The following is a 10308-nucleotide window of genomic DNA, read 5'->3' as shown; positions in this document are numbered from 1 at the left end:
ATTATATGTGTAAACAAAGATGGATGTATTGATGGTTATCATGTTGTTAATGTGAGCTGTTAGGTTGTTGTTTTGCTCCACTCTGTACACCTTTTTAATTTTTCTAATAAATTTGCCATTAAAAAAATCAATTAAAAAAGATTTAATTGGATTTATACAGAAGGTAAGCCATCTCTTGGAACACCTGACTGCTTATGTGTATGCAGCGCCAGAGCAGTCTCATAGCATGTGGGAAGTAAAATAAATGAATAGTGAGAAGACAATAACTGGAGAAACATAATAGTAAACATAGCAACAGGATGTTGAAAGGGTGTGTGTGAGATGGAGAAATCCCATCCGCCTCTGCAGCAGGCAATCTTAAGCAAATTCCTGCTTTTGATATACACTGTGTTGTATTCGGATTCAAGTAACAAACGGTGCCCCCTAGCGTTTTGTTGAAAGAGGAACAGCAAGAAATACTACCTTTATTACTCCAGCAGTCAGTAAATTCTTAACTCCGTTAAGTCAGAAAACAACCTCCCCCAAATATTATTAGACAAACATTTCAAGAGCAAGCATTTTCCTGTCTACTGATGGTCTATTTTTGCTGCCGATGTTTTTTATTCACTGGCAAGTGCCGAATTAAACAAATAAGTGTCCAAAGTTGAGAAAGGGATTATGTATTGAAATATAAGGATAATTTTTTAAAATAAAATAAAATTGAGATTATAGTGAATTAAAATAAATACGAAAGAAAAAAGAGTAGAAAAAGGGGGAAAGAGAATACATTTTTCTTTTTTAAAAAAAAGCAGAGGAAAACATCCATAACAAAATAACCATAAAATATAATTAAGGCTACAAACGATATAGTATGTTGATGTATAAATTTATTGCTTCCCTCAAGTATATGTTAATCCATATATCACTATGGTTTCGACAAATACATTCCAAACAAATTTGCCCATGCATAATCTTCGTCTTCATGAGAAATAAAAATTTGACCACGGAGCAGGGATGGGGAACTTTTGGCCTTCCAGATGCTCTTCGACTCCCATCAGCCCCAGCCAACATGGCCAATGCAGGGATGATGGGAGTTGTAGTCCAGCGACATCTGGAGGGCTACAAGTCGCCCAGTTAACTGCCTATGGCTCGGAATTCCTAAATCCAAATCATTCCGCCCATTCACACGCACACGTGTAATGCTTGTCGATGCCAGCTTAACCCCCCACGCCCGGAGCTGATGGTACTTGCCAGCATCATCAGGGAGGGCCCCTGATCTAGAAAAAGACCAGCTGCTATTGCGCATATGGTCAGAACCCGCAAGTCCGGAGCTGGAAGCAAAGTGCGGCGCTGGAACGGCGGAAGGAAAGAAAAGCGACTCTGTCTCTTTAAAGCGGCCGCCGTCGCTGCTGTTCGGGGCGGAGCTCAGAATCGATCTGTGGAAGGCGGGGGGACGGGGACGTCACTGTCCCTGAGGCCACTGGTTACGTCACCGCCTCGCGGCTCCTCCTCCTCCTGCCTCTCTGGCAGGAGCGCGCGCTGGAGAGATAGAGACGGGCAGCCAGCTAGCCCGCGAGCTTCGCGCCTGCGCGGAACTGTTCGCCTGCCCAGTCTCTCCCTTCAGCTGCTCTCTGCCCCCCCCCCCGCCTCCGTCTGTTTGGGGCCGCAGCAGCAGCAATAAGCCCGAGTCCGGGGCTGAGAAGCGGCCCCGCCACGCCAGGTGTTCGCGACGGAGCGGCTGCGCGGCCACGGAACCCCCGGCCTGGCCATGGTGCTCCTGAGGGCCTCTCGTCCTGCCCGGTCCCCCGAGTGACGGAACTGCCCCTGCCGCCGGAGGAGGAGGAGGAAGAAACGGAGCCGGGAGCACGACAACCCCGCCAGCGCCAGTCGGTGAGAGGAGAGGGCGGCTGCTGCCGGGAACGGCGCCTCGGGGCACAAGTGGCGCGGCGAAGGGAGCCACGGGGCACTTGGGGTGGCGCCTGGCAGGGGTGGCCCTCGAAGCCAGAAAGGGGCGTGAAGGCGTGTGGTGCGGAAAGGGGAACGGCCCTTCGCCCCTTCCCACAGGCCAGGTGGCACCTCAGCGTCTTCAAAAGCTGCGCACAGCGTCTTTTGGGTCCTGGTGGCATGGCCTAGAGATGGTGGCCCCCTGGGATGTGGCTTCCAAGGGGTGGCATCTGCCACGCCGTCCTGTCTGCCACCATAATATATGACATCAGGTCGTTGGGCCTTAGCCAGTGGGTGGGTTGCAGAGTGTGATGGTCGGGGTGTTTTGTTTCTGTAATTTACAGTGGTACCTCGGGTTAAGTACTTAATTCGTTCTGGAGGTCTGTTCTTAACCTGAAACTGTTCTTAACCTGAAGCACCACTTTAGCTAATGGGGCCTCCCGCTTCCGCCGCCGCACAATTTCTGTTCTCATCCTGAAGCAAAGTTCTTAACCCGAGGTAATATTTATGGGTTAGCGGAGTCTGTAACCTGAAGCATATGTAACCTGAAGTGTATGTAACCCGAGGTACCACTATACATAAGTTTACGGACCATCTTTTTTCTACTTGGACATAGGCAAGGTGACTCGAGCACATAACATAGCGGTAGTCCTAGGTGCCGCCGTCGTGCCACAGGCACAGCCTTGTTGGGTGAGGATGAATGTGGGCGTTGAGCGTTGTGCAGAAATGGGTAAGTGCATGCAGATGTGGGAGATGTGGCACATTTGATGCCGGTCAGTGTCCTAGTGATGGTGCTGAGATGTTGAACATGGCAAGTGTGCTGTAGAAGCCCAACTTGTCCTGCCACATCTGGTGCTGAAAATGGGAAGAACTATAGGGAACACAGTAATGCTTTGCTGAATAGCAGAAACACATAGCATAGTTTGTGCTTAGTTTGCGTGTGGTGCATGTTATCTTGAGTGGCATGATGTGGGCCTTACGGTGCTTTGACGCTGAATGTGGCACTAGGTACAGTGCTGTAATATGGTGTGAGCTTAGTAGTTTTAGTCCTGAAGTGTGCCTGCTGAGTAGCATATCAGTTAAAATCCAGCATTTACAATAAGCATTAAAACTAGATGATATTGGGCAAAGGTTTTATGAGTTTACAAAGCAGGTTTGAGGCCCTAAGCTATTTGTGTGGTTGGACATCTTTGTATAATACAAATTACTAGATACTTATTAGATAAATTTCACCTTATGTTCCATCAACTTGTGTTCAGTATTAAATCACTTTCCTTTTTGCTTCTCTTTCAGCATTTCTTATTGCTGAAATTTATGTGCAGATAGTAGTAGGAGGCAATTTCAAACAGTCATCTATGTTTAACTGTAATTTACATCACACTCCAAAAGACTGTTAAGCATTATTTTTTCCAATGAGAAATTAACTCCAAGAGCCAGGTAACACTTCACTTTTGAAATTTGCTACTTTGGCGAAACATACATCTGGTGTTATCAATTGTGAATTGTACAAACACATATGCATGACTATATTTTCCTGTAATTCTTGGCATCCAGGAAAGGATTCCTTCTTTGCTATGTGTAAGAATCTGCCTCCTTAAATAAAGTATGCACCATTTATAGATAATGATTCCATGTGTAATTATGACCAAATTCTAAACGTTGTTTGAATTGGTAGTACAGTATGTATTTTGCACAAGGTTCATAGCTTGTTTTTTTATGAGAGGGCAGAAATAATTATTTTGTATCTTCAAATGTTGGCAATTCCATCTTGAAATGCTATGGGATGTTTTGTAGTTCTGTAGTATTAAAAACATGGCATCGTTACTGTGGAGTTCTCTAGTATACAAAACGCACGAAGGAAGACTGTAATATTTGTAGCCTCCCTGTAGACCAAATAGGTGAAGTGTACTAAACATATATTTTTCTATAATTTTTACATGCAGTGTGTTACATTTTCATGCTTAATGTAGTTGAGCATCTTCAGTTATTTGAAGAGTAATTTCTCTGTGAGAATTGAATGGAATGGAATTGAATGGAAATTAATCCATTCAAAGGAGTGAAATGCTATGTATTATTTAGTTATAAATCGTCTGATACCTAAATCCTAGGAGCAAACTTTAATTGTCAGTTGCAGTAACTCCTTGAAAGTAACTGCCTACTATCACAAAGGATGTTGAGGAAAAGGTTTGAAGGACAATAATGAGTTATTATATAGAGCCTAAGATGTGAAGGCAGGTGCTTGATTTTCCCTGACCCATCCATGCCTACATATGTTGTTTTTCCTCCTCTGTCACTATAGGACTACATCATCTTTTCAGCACTCCTTGAGCTGTAGCTTGGTAATAGAAGAGTAGATTCCTGCCAAGATAATTAATCCTGCCAAAACCCCTTGGGTGTCTTTAAAGAAACTGATCTATAAGCAGTCGTGGTAGTAAAATGGAATACATAAAGCTTTTAGCTACAATAGCTCTTAAAATATGATATTGAAAATAATATCTAGGAAAGCATTTCCAGTATGAGTTACAAATTGGGGAGGGAGAGGGATCCTTCCAGCGACAGGATGTCACTTTGTCAAGAGTGGTCTGTTTTAATGTGTGATTCTTGACTGCTAGTACTTGTGATCTGGCTCAGCTCAGAGGATGTGCTCCTCTCCTCCATTTACTAATTTTTTCCCCCATGAGCGTTCACTGCAGAGTGTTCATAGAGCGTTGGCTTTGTTTTTCAGTGCAAACCGTGACTGGGAAGGCACAGATCACCTTGTGTCCAGGGAGTAGCACATGAACACTTGAGTCTGTAATGCAGCGTGGTGATCATTTTAACAACCCCAGAGGGATGCAATTTACAGGAAGCAAAGAGGGGAGGGGAGAATTAGCAAACACATTTCACCTGCTGCACAGTACGCTCTTTAAAATGTAACAACTGTAATTGGAACGAGCACCCCTTTAGCCTTGTGGTACAGTATAGCAAACTGTTCAGGAATGGTTGTCATATTAGTGAAAGCTACTGCACATGGGATGCGGCAATGGCTTATGCTTTTGCACCATAAGGTGTATGTGAAATGCCCTAAGCTGCTGTATCATGCATCAGTTCCATATGTTCTCTCTCTTGCAAGTGAGTTGTTTCCATGGCTTCTCCAGTTTTTGCTGCATCTGCCTTATCTATCAACAGTGCTCATTGGTCAAACTAGGACTAATGTTGTTACCACCCATCCACACTAGAGCATAAGCCTACAGGCTTTTAGAAGACAATGTAAGCCATTGTGTGATCCCTTTGAGACAGACATTTAATGTTTTATTACAGACATGATTTATCTCTAACTGACCAATGCGATTAACTCCCTTATCTTGTGTAGCCTTTTTGTGTGTAGTAACTTTATATTAAATATTTATTGTAAGGTTTTTAGAGATATCTGCGCTTCTGAAGTATTTATTGGTATATTGAAGTTGTAGAAACTTAAAGATCATTGGATTGTTCATTCTCAAACTATGCATCTCAGGAGCACACATACATAAGACCTCATATACCTATAGCCTAGTGACACAAGCACTATTCAGATTGTTGTTGTTGTTTTGCATACTATTAATACTAGACAATCTACATATGCATAATAGAAAGGATAGATACTGGTCCCAAAGGGCTTAAGGTCTAAAAATAAACAAAAGCTTGACAACAGAAGGAGGACTAAAAAAATAATAATAATGTTGCTCTTTCAGTTGCAAGTACTTTTGGAGGGGGGTGTATCTTTGCAGAGAGTTAGGACAGAATTAATGTATCTCTACCCATTGGAGAACTAGAGAGCCACACTCCTGTCTCTGTGCTCCAGTTAAACACTGAAATGCATGTTCATAACTTAAAATGTGATTGAATGGCATATCATTGATGTGTGATTCCCCACCTCCCATTAATATGTTAAAGGGTTCCGTGTTTGCTGCCACAGCTAACAGAGCAATCCCTGTGCACCTATGTAGTTGAAAGCTGGTGAAGTCACTGGTTCAAATCTCAGCTCAGCCACAGATGCATTAGATGGCTTTCTGGTGGGTTGTCTCAGAAACAAAATGGGGAATACTCTGAATGAATAGGATACAAGTGAAGCTTTATCTACTTTCCTAGTACATTAGTGTATGAAAATAATTTTGCACTTGCAACTTTCTATTGCTGTTTCAAATAAATCTCCTTTAAACTCAGCTCTCACCTCTGTCTTTTCAAAATTTCAGCGTTCAAGAAATGCTACTTCAGGGCGATATGTGCCTCCCTTTCCCGGAGGAGCTGCATGGCAAGCAGCAGTGAGATCATGGGTATGAGGCACATAGTGTGCATAGACTAATTCTGGTACCGATTCTGGGAAGGTGACCCATCCAAGAACTGCAGTGTTTGATCCTATTTTTCAAAGGAAGAGTGGTATGCTGGAAACAGCCTCCTCCCTTTCCTCTTGTTTCCTGTCTCATTCCAAAAAAAGAGTCTCGCTGTGGTATGCTGACCTATTATAATGTGGGTCAGTCCACACACACGCATACACACACACAAAAGATGGAGAAGAAAACTGCAGAAATTAATAGAGCAGAAAAACTCTCTTGGAGAAAGATAGTTGTTCATAGTAAAAGGGTTTCATTGTTGATCTGCACATCTGATTTAGGGTGGATTATGGGTGTTTGCAAGTGAATTGGTTGACCTGGTATAGGACAATATTTAAGAACAAGGCAAAGGAAGGAATAGACTAAAGGTGCAGCTGCAGGGATGAGAAGAAGGGGCTGTTTTCTGTGAAAGTAAGGTAAGGAGAGTTGCACTTTCCCATTCTAGAATAAACCGAGAAACTTAAAATCTGGAAATAAATGTTGTCTCCAATCTAAATTTTACAAATATATATTTAATTAAAATGTTGTAACTGTTTAGAACTTATCATTTACTAAAAAAAGTTATTCACAGTCATTTGTTTTTACCATTTACAGTGGAGAACTTTTTGTTTTGATAAAAAGAAAGACAGCTTGAGTGGCGTTTTCTGTCTTTTGTTTCACTGAGCATACAGCCAGCTGTTTGGATAAAAAATGATGAATAGGCAAAAATCTCATGAGGATTTGGGCTATTCAGTCCCCCACAGTACAACTACAAAGGCTGTGTTTGGATGATGCTTTGTTGTACTGATAGCTTAATTATATCACTAATAAGCAGCCTTCTTCAGTGTGGGTGAACAAAATTCTTATATGCGTACCAGAAGCAAAAGTAAACTGGCATGGAATGAGATCCCAAAATATATGGGGCAGGTAAAGAGTACCTGCTGATGTTCTAGTTCAGGGACCTTACTCCTCTCTCTTTCCTGAGACTTCACTTTGTTTTTACCTAAAGAGGCAGTAACACATTAACCACCAATGAACGCAAAACTTAAGGTATACAGTAAATTAACAGAATTTTAAGGTAAACTTGGATTCCCTTCACATTGACACAACAGCTCATTATACTGAACATTCTTTTGTTCAGTAACCAAAGTAAGTACAGCCTTGCCATCTGCTTGGTTATTGGACTTCTGTTCCATGTGCCATGATGTCATGACATATGACACAACAGCCCTTGAGGCAGTATATCATTCTACAACATTGTGTCAGATGCAGGACTTATCACTAGTCCCAACTTAAACATGAAGCTCCTGTATATTACTTTATATGCTTGACTTTCCTTCTCCCCCGCTTCTCAGAATAAAGAAAGAGATGCAGTGATGATGTTGCTTTTCAGACCCATCTTAAGTCAGGACATGAGCAACATAGAATTATAGAAAGCAACCTAGAATCATAGATTCCCTGCAATGCAAGAATCTTTTTGCCTAACATGGGGCTTGAATGCACATGCAGCTTCTCTTAAGGAGAGCTTCCCTTAGTGCAATTCAGCACTGTACTAAAGGAGAGCTTTGCCCAAGGCACTTCAGCAAGGCATTTTAGCATTTCGGCACTGTACCAAAGTTGAGGAAGAGGTGACACTAGCAGCAGGGGGCTTGTGCAACTACTGCTTTTTGTGTTGTTTTCTTCTTCTTCTTTTTTTAAAAAAGGTAAATGCAGTGGCGTAGCGTGGGGGGTGCAGGGGGGGCCGGCCGCACCGGGCGCAACATCTGGGGGGGGGGCGCTCACACTCGCAGCTCTCTGCCCCTACCTGGCTCACTCACTCTCTCTCACTGCAGTGCTGGCTGTGCGAATCCAATCCGAGCCGCTGGGTCGCCGCCCACTGTGGAGGGGGTGGGTGCCAGGCGTGCGGTGCGGAGAGAGAGCGAGGGACTATCTGGGGGAGGGACAGTGCAGCGGCCGCCCAGTGCAGCGCTGAGCGCGGGAGAGAACCACACCAGACCAGACCAGGCAGCAGCAAGAAGAAGCTGGCAGCGGCGGCAGGTTAGGGGTTAGGGGGCGCAAATTACTTGCCTTGCCCCGGGTTAGGGGGCGCAAATTACTTGCCTTGCCCCGGGTGCTGACAACCCACGCTACGCCGCTGGGTAAATGACCCTGTAATGACCCTGGTATGGACTAGCAGATGGATATAAAGCTGCTGCTATTATTATTATTATTATTATTATTATTATTATTATATTTTAACAACACAGTTATATTAAGACTCTTTTAAAATTGTAATTTGGCTTTAAATGAAATTCACATTTAATACAAACCAAAAGAAAGTCTACAACTTTGAATCTCTTGAAGCTATGATTGTCAATCAAACATGGAACCTGTGCCATGATTCTTTTTCATTCTGACCTTGGTCTTCAAAAGTGATTTGCTTAGTGCCCTCTCTGTCTACAGAGAGCACTGCTCAGAAAGTGGGAACCAGCACCTTGAATTGCCTCCAGAAGTATATAGATGGAGCAGCTGCTGGAAAATATTGTGTCTATTTCCATTCAGCACTTGATTGATAGAGCAAATGAGGCCTTTGGTCTAATTTGACACTTCAGCATTTCAATTATAAATTTGTCACCTATATGATAACTCTAAATATTGAAGTGTCCAAATTCAGTACACAAGTTCAGGGCACAATCCTACATTTTAAAAGCCAACTCAGTCCACACATGTATTTTTAAAGTGGGGGGGGGGGGAGGTGCAAAACAAATTGTAATGTCTCCTTTGAAGACTGAGAGATCAGAATGAAAGTTGGTACACACATTTAAAACACAATTAAGCCATTCATATTCAAACTCAAGATTTGCCCCTGTGCCAGTTTTCAATACTTGCAAAGAATATTCAGTTACTCCAGTCCATTTAGATATGCATGAATTAATGGTGTCAAGATTAACAGTTTCAGAATGGTGAGTAGTAGCAGTGCATTGAATAAAAAAGGCATCCCTAGCCACAACAACAACCTTTAGACCTCTAGTCTGTGAGCCTAATTAGGCCCACCAGACCTTCCCATTTGGACCGTGAGGCCCATTTTGGCCAAGCCTCACCCACCTGCCCAAAACCTGATGCCATATATGGTGTCAGTTGAAGTGTACAGGTAAAGACAGAGCTTTGACAAAAGGTGTTCTGGATGGAGGTGCTTGGAAAGCCCCTTGCACAGTGTTTCCTAAACACTGGCTTTTGCTCAGTACTTCCCAAGTATCTACAACCAGCTGATTGCTGCACACACATTCTGTTGCCCACACAGTTTAATTTCAAACCATGCAGGCAAAAATGAAACACCTGACACCACTGTGACCTGCAGAGGTGCACAGATGCGGCCTGCTGGCTGGAAACAGTTCCCCACTCTTATGTTAGTAGAGCGACAATTCCTTGAAGAGGTAGACCCTCATCCTTGGATAGGTCACAAACCTGAAATATATGGTGACCTGTTTATTTATTTCATAAAATTTATACACTGCTTGATTGTAAACACACACACAAAACTCAAAGCAGTTTACATAAAAATTGACCTGTTGCTATGTAGAGATTGTTGGTATATCTCTGGTGGAATGAAAGCGTGTGCTTTTTTTTAAATAATTCAAAGCAAAGGGAGGAAAATATTATTTGAAAACATACCACACATTCTAAAATTTTTGGGGATGAATGATATGCTTGGCTGCTTTATTAGTCAGATGCATTATTATTCACTGGTTGCATGCACTAGGGGGCAGTGTATGTTTCATGTGTTGTTTCTTTGCATTTTGAATGCCTGTCTAGACACCTGCCATTTGAAAATGCATTTCCCCTTACATTTCTTAGGGGGTTTTTTGGTGGGGCCGGGGCTGGGCCTGGCGGGGTGGGGTGTGTGATTTGTCTACTGGTGCAGTTAGGTAATTTTACACTCTAGTTTTCATGTGTAATCTTTTGTTTATTTAAAAATGTGTTAAGCCAGCCATGCTATGTTTGGAGATGTTCCCGCTCATTCTCTTGAGTTGGGCCCTGGACCATTGCCTGAATATTATTTTCTGATGGCACCATT

The 10308-nt window shown here is 42.9% G+C and overlaps 1 protein-coding gene across 2 annotated transcripts in view; it reads left to right on the top strand.

Annotated features, from left to right (window-relative positions):
- Positions 1-1529: 1529 nt before the first annotated feature.
- TMEM184B (transmembrane protein 184B) overlaps positions 1530-10308 on the top strand; it is a 33869-nt gene continuing 25090 nt past the window's right edge. The window contains exon 1 of one of the 2 annotated variants that reach the window (XM_081024195.1): positions 1530-1869. The gene's annotated coding sequence lies outside the window, so the exon portion shown is untranslated. The remainder of the gene's footprint in view (positions 1870-10308) is intronic. The other variant, XM_081024196.1, reaches the window with a different exon arrangement.

This window comes from Podarcis pityusensis, assembly GCF_964106645.2.
Source record: "Podarcis pityusensis genome assembly, chromosome: 10".
Lineage (NCBI taxonomy): Eukaryota > Metazoa > Chordata > Lepidosauria > Squamata > Lacertidae > Podarcis > Podarcis pityusensis.
Note: the sequence above shows the minus strand (reverse complement) of the source record. Positions and strands in the feature narration are given on the sequence as shown.